Genomic DNA, 8026 nt, shown 5'->3' with positions numbered 1-8026 from the left:
GAGTGTTTCCCTCAGCACAACAAGCTTACCTATAAACCCGCCCCATCCTCAACAGTTGGACCCCCTGATAATCTCTCCATACTTGCTCCTCTGCTGCAGGCTTTCCCACGCGACAGGCTGTCAATCAGGCTGGCTGTCGGGCAGGAAACGTGGAAAAAAAATTAAGGCGTCTTGCAGTAAAAAATTGCAAGCCTTTCGAGAAACCTGTACTTCCAGATTTCCCATCCATAACTCCTCCCCTGCTCCAAACGTGTAGCCCCGTAAATATCGACACCACAGTGTCTGCTCTCAGCCATTTCAACCATTCTATAATGTAATAATCCCCTGCAAAAACTTTTGTTTTTCTAGTGATAATCCTGAGTCTCTGTTTCACCAACCAATAGAAACAATCTTTCACTATTGACTCTCAAAAACCTTTCAGAATTTCAAAACCACCGTTGATTTTTTCTTATCCTTGTATGTTCCAGTGGCAAAGACTACTTTTTGAGTCTTCATAATGACAATCACTCATTCTTGGTATTATTGTAATTAATTTTTACTGCATCTTTTCCATAGCTCCAAAATGTACTTAAAATTGCTTTCTGCCGTGAACTGTAGCTGCCACATATGCCCCGCTGGTCACCTACCCCTGCAATCTTTGTGCTCATCTTCACAATTTTCCATTCCCTCTAATTTGCTATCAGCAAACTTCAGTATCGTTCTTGAGCCTATGTCCTAATTATTTTAAATATGGGCACAAAATTATATTAAAATGACAATACCCAATACCACTAATCTGGAAAAAAAAACATCTATTTAACCACAATTTTTGCTTTCTGTCCCTTTACCATACTTCTGTGTGGCTACATTATTTTTAACACTTGCTTTAATCTTCATAACTGGTATTTACTGATAACTTACAAAATGTTTTTATAAAAATCCGTATGTACAGTAGATACATTCTATGTATCTATACACTGATTTTCCACAAAATGCAATTAAATTGATCTCAAATGCCTGATTAGCCGAAAGCTATAATTATTCACCAATTTCATCTGGTATTGCGAACTGGAAATTTGCCCACTATGGAGCTGAAACTGTTAATTTCTTGTTACACTGTTTTTGTTGTTGTATACCACTATATAATCACGGTGCTGCAGTAGATTGAGAACTTTGATGAATGTACCAAGACAATCTTTAGTCACTCACTTTATTCACATTGCTCGACCTGGAAGTTGCTATTTTTTTTTCCATGATCAAACTTGGAATCGCAGGCTGCTTTTCATGGTCTGCAAGAAAAATGAATTCTGACTAAATAGTTCGTCCACTAACTTTCTAAATTAATGTACCATTTTTTCACCAAATACACAGAATGTCAGGGATATGGTTGCCTTGGTATTCCAATTGGTTGAAACGTGGTGCTTTTTCTCAAGTATGACCTTACCGCATCGCCAGTGGTAGCCATGGTGACTTGTTTACCATATAGAAATAACACGTAAACTAGTAGGGAAATTTGTGTCATGGAATTTTTCTTGCTTGCCAATTTTCTTTCCGGCCTCCTAGAGGGCTGGATTTTTGGGTTTGGGAGTTTTTGGGCAAAAACGTAAACAATACGTGAAAATTACCATTTTTGCTGCGCTACCGATTTTAGGCTGAACGTTCTGCCTTTGGGGTCGCATCGCAAAGGGAGGTATTGCACAATTATTCACGGTGCAAAACGTGATCCTTGCCAACTTTAGTGTGGGGCTGGGAGCGCTGCGAGAGTCCTTGGAAGGGGGAAAAAAAAATTCCAGAAACATTACCAAGACCGTTGCCTAATAAATCGCTGCAAAAAAATTAAAATAATAAAAACTTTAACTTACCTTTTTTTGCAGGTTTTCTAACTTGCCACTGCTGGCAGGACTGCACTAACAGGTTTTACCTGTTATTCTGGGCGCGGCGTATGGGTCGGGAGTGTGACGAAACTCGGATGGTAACACAATCCGCGTCATTGCACGTCCGGCGCAGAGCTCGGCGGTGGTACTTCCCATCGCCACATCAAATGAGCCGAGGATCGCACCCGGGTTTTGTGACCGGGTTTTCACTGCGGAGGGTCAAAACATGGCGAAAACCTGGTCGCAAACTCCTCGAAAATCCAGCCCATTGACTCCATGTTTGATTGATGCACAAGTTTTAGTAACTCAAATGGAGGTTATCCATCCAAGCATCAGCAGTGAGCATCTGCGTGCTATTATTGGGAAGAAAGGTACACGTTACAGTGCCTTAAACTGGTGTTCTTGCTGCAATCTGCTAACTCAAGAGATAGAAGTCAAACCCAGGATTATCAGTTCTATATGTCTTTACTCACGAGTCCTTTGAGGACACCACCCCAATGAGTTTTTTTAGTGACATAGATGATTAAATTGTTATGTATGTAACCCTAAGCAACCTGTATCATACTGCCACCAAAGGGCCTAGCTGTTGGAGTCCCAAGGGATCCCAGCAACCCTTGAGAGCATTGTATACAAGCAAGCCTCCCATGCTGTACCAGCACTCTGGAATTTAAATAAAGGAGCTAAGGTCACACTTACTGTCTACAGTACTCAGCTGCATCACTTTGTTATGAGCTTAACAATTGGCAACGAGATAACAACCACGCAAAAATGCAAAGAACTGTTGGTATCCTAGAGAAATTCTCAGAAGGGAGGCCTGCGTGTAGCGACTCGACCAATACTTCGTGGCCAATGAGCTGGAAGGGGACAAGAATGCTGCCAAATGAAGGGCAATGCTCCTTACTGTCTGTGGGACAACAACCTATGGCCTCATGAAGAATCGTCTAGCTCCGGTGAAACCAACAACCAAATCCTATAAAGAATTGTGTACGCTGGTCCGGGAGTACCTAAATCCGAAGGAAAGCGTTTTGATGGCAAGGTCTTGATTCTACATGTGTCAACAGTCTGAAGGCCAGGAAGTGGCAAGCTACGTCGCCAAACTGAGGCGCCTTGCAGGACATTGCGAATTCAATGGATTCCTGGAGCAAAAGCTAAGAGACTTTTTTATGCTTGGCATTGGCCATGAGATTATCCTTCGCAAACTATTGACTGTTGAAACACCGAATCTGAGCAAAGCCATAACGATAGCCCAGGCATTTATGTCCACCAGCGATACCACCAAACAAATTTCACAGCATAAAGAGGTTTCAGCTAGTACTATACACAAAGTAACGTCTTTTTCAGGCAGGAATGCATATGGCAGAACGCAAAGGCTGCAGCTGCACGACCTCAAATGACCCAGAGTCCGCCATCAATCATTCATGCGAGACACCTTGTTGGCATTGGTGATCATCGAGCCCATCAATGCCGCTTCAAACACTATGCGTGCAAAGGCTGTGGAACAATGGGACACCTCCAGCAAATGTGCAGACAAGCTGCAAACCCTGCAAACCACCACATTGCAGAGGAAGATAAATCCATGGTGGATCAGGCTGAACTAGAGACTCGAACCGAGGAGGCAGAAGTGTATGGGGTACATACCTTCACCACGGAATTTTCACCACGGAATTTCCACCGATCATGTTAAAAGTTGAACTGAATGGAATTCCAGTATCCATGGAACTGGACACAAGTGTGGATCAGTCTCTCATGAGCAAAAAGGCCTTCGACAGGTTGTGGTGCAACAAGGCACACAGGCCCAATCTTTGCCCCATTCATACCAACCTAAGAACTTACATCAAAGAGCTGATTCCTGTTATTGGCAGCGCAGAAGTAAAAGTCTCCTCTGATGGAGCAGTGCATGAACTCCCACTATGGATTGTACCAGGAGATGGCCCCACACTGTTCGGCAGAAGTTGGCTGGGAAAAATCCGCTGGAACTGGGATGACATCCGAGTGCTCTCGTTCGATGACGACACCTCGTGCCCAGGTTCTGAGCAGGTTCCCATCGTTGTTTGAGCCAGGCATTAGAAGTTTCTTGGGGGCGAAGGTGCAAATCCACTTGGTTCCTGGTACACAACCCATCCACCACAAGGTACGGGCGGTACCATATATGATGCGAGAAAAAGTAGAAATTGAGCTGGACAGGCTGCAACGAGAAGGCATCATCGTGCCGGTGGAGTTCAACGAGTGGGCCAGTCCGATTGTTCCGGTTCTCAAAGACAATGGCATGGTCAGAATTTGTGGGGACTATAAAGTAACGATTAACTGTTTTTCGCTACAGGACCAGTACCCGCTACCCAAGTCAGACGACCCATTTGCGACACTGGCTGGAGGAAAGACGTTCACCAAGTTGGACCTGACCTCGGCCTACATGACGCAGCAGCTGGAGGAATCGTCGAAAGGCCTCACCTGCACAACACGCACAAAGGTCTGTTCATCTACAATAGATGCCCATTTGGGATTCGATCAGCCGCGGCAATTTTCCAAAGGAATATGGAGAACCTGCTAAAGTCGGTTCCGCGCACCGTGGTTTTCCAGGACGACATACTGGTCACAAGTTGGGACACCATCGAACACTTGCAGAACCTGGAAGAGGTTCTAAGTCGGCTAGAGCGCGTGGGACTCGGGTTGAAACACTCGAAGTGTGTTTTCCTGGCACCAGAGGTCGAGTTCTTCGGGAGAAGAATTGCGGCAGACGGCATCAGACCCACCGACGCCAAGACGGAGGCCATCAAGAACTCACCAAGACCACAGAACGTGACGGAGCTGCGGTCGTTCCTGAGACGACACAACTATTTTGGTAATTTTCTACCCGGGTTAAGCACCTTGCTAGAACCCCTACATGTGCTACTACACAAGGGAGATAACTGGGTATGGGGGAAATCACAAGAGGCTGCTTTTGAGAAAGCCTGAAATCTGTTATGTTCCAACTAACTGCTTGTTCTGTATAACCCAGATAAACGATTAGTGCTAGCTTGTGATGCATCTTCATACGGGGTCGGGTGTGTGTTACAACAAGGTAACGAATCGCGAACATTGCAAACGGTCGCCTATGCATCCAGGAGTTTGTCCAAGGCCAAAAGGGCTTACAGCATGCTTGAAAAAGAAGCTCTGGCATGCGTTTTTTGGGTGAAAAAAATGCACCAATATCTGTTTGGTCTCAAGTTTGAGCCAGAAACTGACCATAAGCCGCTCAGATTGCTATTCTCAGAGAGCAAAGGGATTAACACCAATGCCCCTGCCCGCATCCAAAGATGGGCGCTCACACTGTCTGCATACAACTATGTGATCCGCCACAGACCAGGCACAGAGAACTGCGCTGATGTTCTCAGTCGCCTACCATTGCCCACCACTGGGGTGGAAATGGCACAGCCTGCAGACTTGCTCTTGATGATGGATGCATTCGAAAACAAAAAGTCACCCGTTCTGGCCCACCAGTTCAGGACCTGGACCAGCCAGGATCCTTTATTGTCCCTGGTTAAAAAAAACTGTGTCTTCCATGGGAGCTGGTCCAGCGTCCCAGCAGAGATGCATGAAGAGATCAAGCCATTGCAGCGGCGCAAAGATGAAATGTCCATAGGAGGACTGTCTTTTGTGAGGTAATCGCGTGGTTTTGCCAAAGAAAGGCAGGGAAACGTTCATACGCGACCTACACAGTACCCACCCAGGCATAGTAATGGTGAAAGCTATAGCCAGATCCCATGTGTGGTGGCCCGGCATCGACTCATACATAGAGTCATGCGTGCGCCAATGCAACATTTGCTCTCAACTGAGCATTGCACCCAGAGAGGCACCGCTAAGTTTGTGGTCATGGCCCTCCAAACCGTGGTCTAGGATCCACGTTGACTTTGTGGGCCCATTTCTAGGCAAAATGTTGTTGATTGTTGTGGATGCTTATTCAAAATGGATTGAATGTGTAATAATGTCTGTAAGCATGTCCACTGCCATCATTTATAGCCTCCGAGGCATGTTGCCACGCACCGCCTGCCTGATGTCCTTGTCAGCGACAAAGGGCTGTGCTTTACCAGTGCTGAATTCAAGGAATTCATGACCCGCAATGGGATCAAGCACGTCACATCTGTCCCGTTGAAGCCTGCATCCAATAGCCAGGCAGAACGGGCAGTCCAAACCATCAAGCAAAGCTTGAAACATGTGTCGGAAGGCTCCCTGCAGACCCGCCTGTCCCGAGTCCTGCTCAGCTACCGCACCAGACCCCACTTGCTCACTGGGGTCCCCCCAGCCGAGCTGCTCATGAAAAGGGCGCTCAAAACAAGGCTCTTTCTTGTCCACCCTGATCTCCATGATCATGTCGAGGGCAGGCGGCATCAACAAAGCATACACCATGAAACTTGTCACGCGATATTGAAGTCAATAAACCTGTATTTGTACTCAACTATGGACATAGTCCCAAAGGGCTTGCTGGCACTATAATAGCCAAAGAAGGGAGTAGGGTGTTTCAGGTCAAACTGGCCAATGGACTAACTTGCAGAAAGCATTTGGAACAAACAAAACTGCGATTCACAAACAGCCACGAGCAACCTGAAGAGGACACCACCAATTTCGACCCGCCAACACACACACAAGTGGCAACATGGTTGACCGCGAAGCTGAACTCACCATCCCAGCAGCCCGGCAAGGCCAGCTGCCCAGCAGCCCCAGCGAAGAACCAACCAACTCACCCACAACCGAGACGATCGACAAGAGAGCGAACAGCCCCAGATTGTCTCACCCTGGTGTACTATTGACTTTGGGAGGGAGTGATGTGATGTATGTAACCCGAGACAACCTGTATCATAACGCCACCAGAGGGCCTACGTGTTGGAGTCCCAAGGGATCCCAGCTTCCCTTGGGAGCATTGTATATAAGCAGACCTCCCATGCTGTACCAGCGCTCTGGAGTTTAATTAAAGGAGCGAAGGTCATACTTATTCACTGTCTACAGTACTCAGTTGCTATGAGCATAACAAAAATAACTTAGCATTTTTTATGAAGGTGTTGGGAGACATCTGTGACATTGGAACCAGTCTTCACTTCAACATGTTTTTATTTAATACTTGTTAAAATTACTTGCCTAATATATGGTCTAAACAGAATACAGTATATGTGGGACATGGTGCCATTACAGAATCAGAAAAGAGGATTATTTCCCACTGATATTTCCGTATTCATTTATTTTATTTTGTACTTTGTTGTAGATCTCTTGTACTTGATTATTTTAATGTATTGATTTGTAATAACTAAACGTAGGTAAGAAATAGCCACTACAGAATGCAAAACAGTCTATTTGATATTTAGACCAATTACAAGCATTTCAAAACTTTGGTTGCATTTAGCTTTTGACAGAACAAGTACACAGGAAAATGTTTAATGCTGATGAGGTCACAGGTGAATTTTGATTGCTCCAGAACTAGTTGTCAGGATCATTTAATTTGGATCACTACCAGTTCATCTGCTGTTCTAATAGCAACCTTACTATTTGATTTATAAAGGCCAATGTGATAATTCTGAGCTATTTGTATAGAGAAACTTTGGAAAAATAGGACTGTTCTCCTTGGAACAAAGAAGGTTAAGAGGTGAGTGAATAGGGGTTTTCAATGAGAGGTTTTGACAGTCAATGGAAAAAAATATTTCCTCTGGCAACTGGGCCAATAACTAGAGGTCATGGATTCAAAATTATTGGAAAAAAATCAAGGGGGAAGATGAGAATTTTTTTCACTTGAGTTGTTGGGATCTGGAGCGCTCTACTTGAAGAGGTTGTGGAAACTGATTTCATAAATAATTAAACAAGAATTGGATAGGTACTTGAGAATGAGCAACTTACAGGGTTACTGACAAAAAAGCAGAGATGTGGGACTGCTCTTTCAAGACCCAGGACAGGCACGGCGGGCAGAATGGCCTACTGTACTGTAAGTTTCTACAAATGCTATAAAAGTAAACGAGGTCATCCAAAACTCTGCTGCCTGTGTCCTAACCCGTACCAAGTCCCATTCATGAAACAGTCCAGTGCTCACTGACCTACATTGGCTCCTGGTTAAGCAAAGGCAATGCCTCAATTTTAGAATTCTCATTTTTAAATCCATGACCTCTCCCCTTCCCATTTCTGTAATCTCCTTGGGCCCCATAACCCTCCAAGAT

The sequence above is a fragment of the Pristiophorus japonicus genome, chromosome 3 (genome assembly GCF_044704955.1).
Source record: "Pristiophorus japonicus isolate sPriJap1 chromosome 3, sPriJap1.hap1, whole genome shotgun sequence".
NCBI classification, from domain to species: Eukaryota; Metazoa; Chordata; class Chondrichthyes; family Pristiophoridae; genus Pristiophorus; species Pristiophorus japonicus.
The sequence above is the reverse complement of the archived record's forward strand: the minus strand, read 5'-3'. Positions refer to the sequence as shown.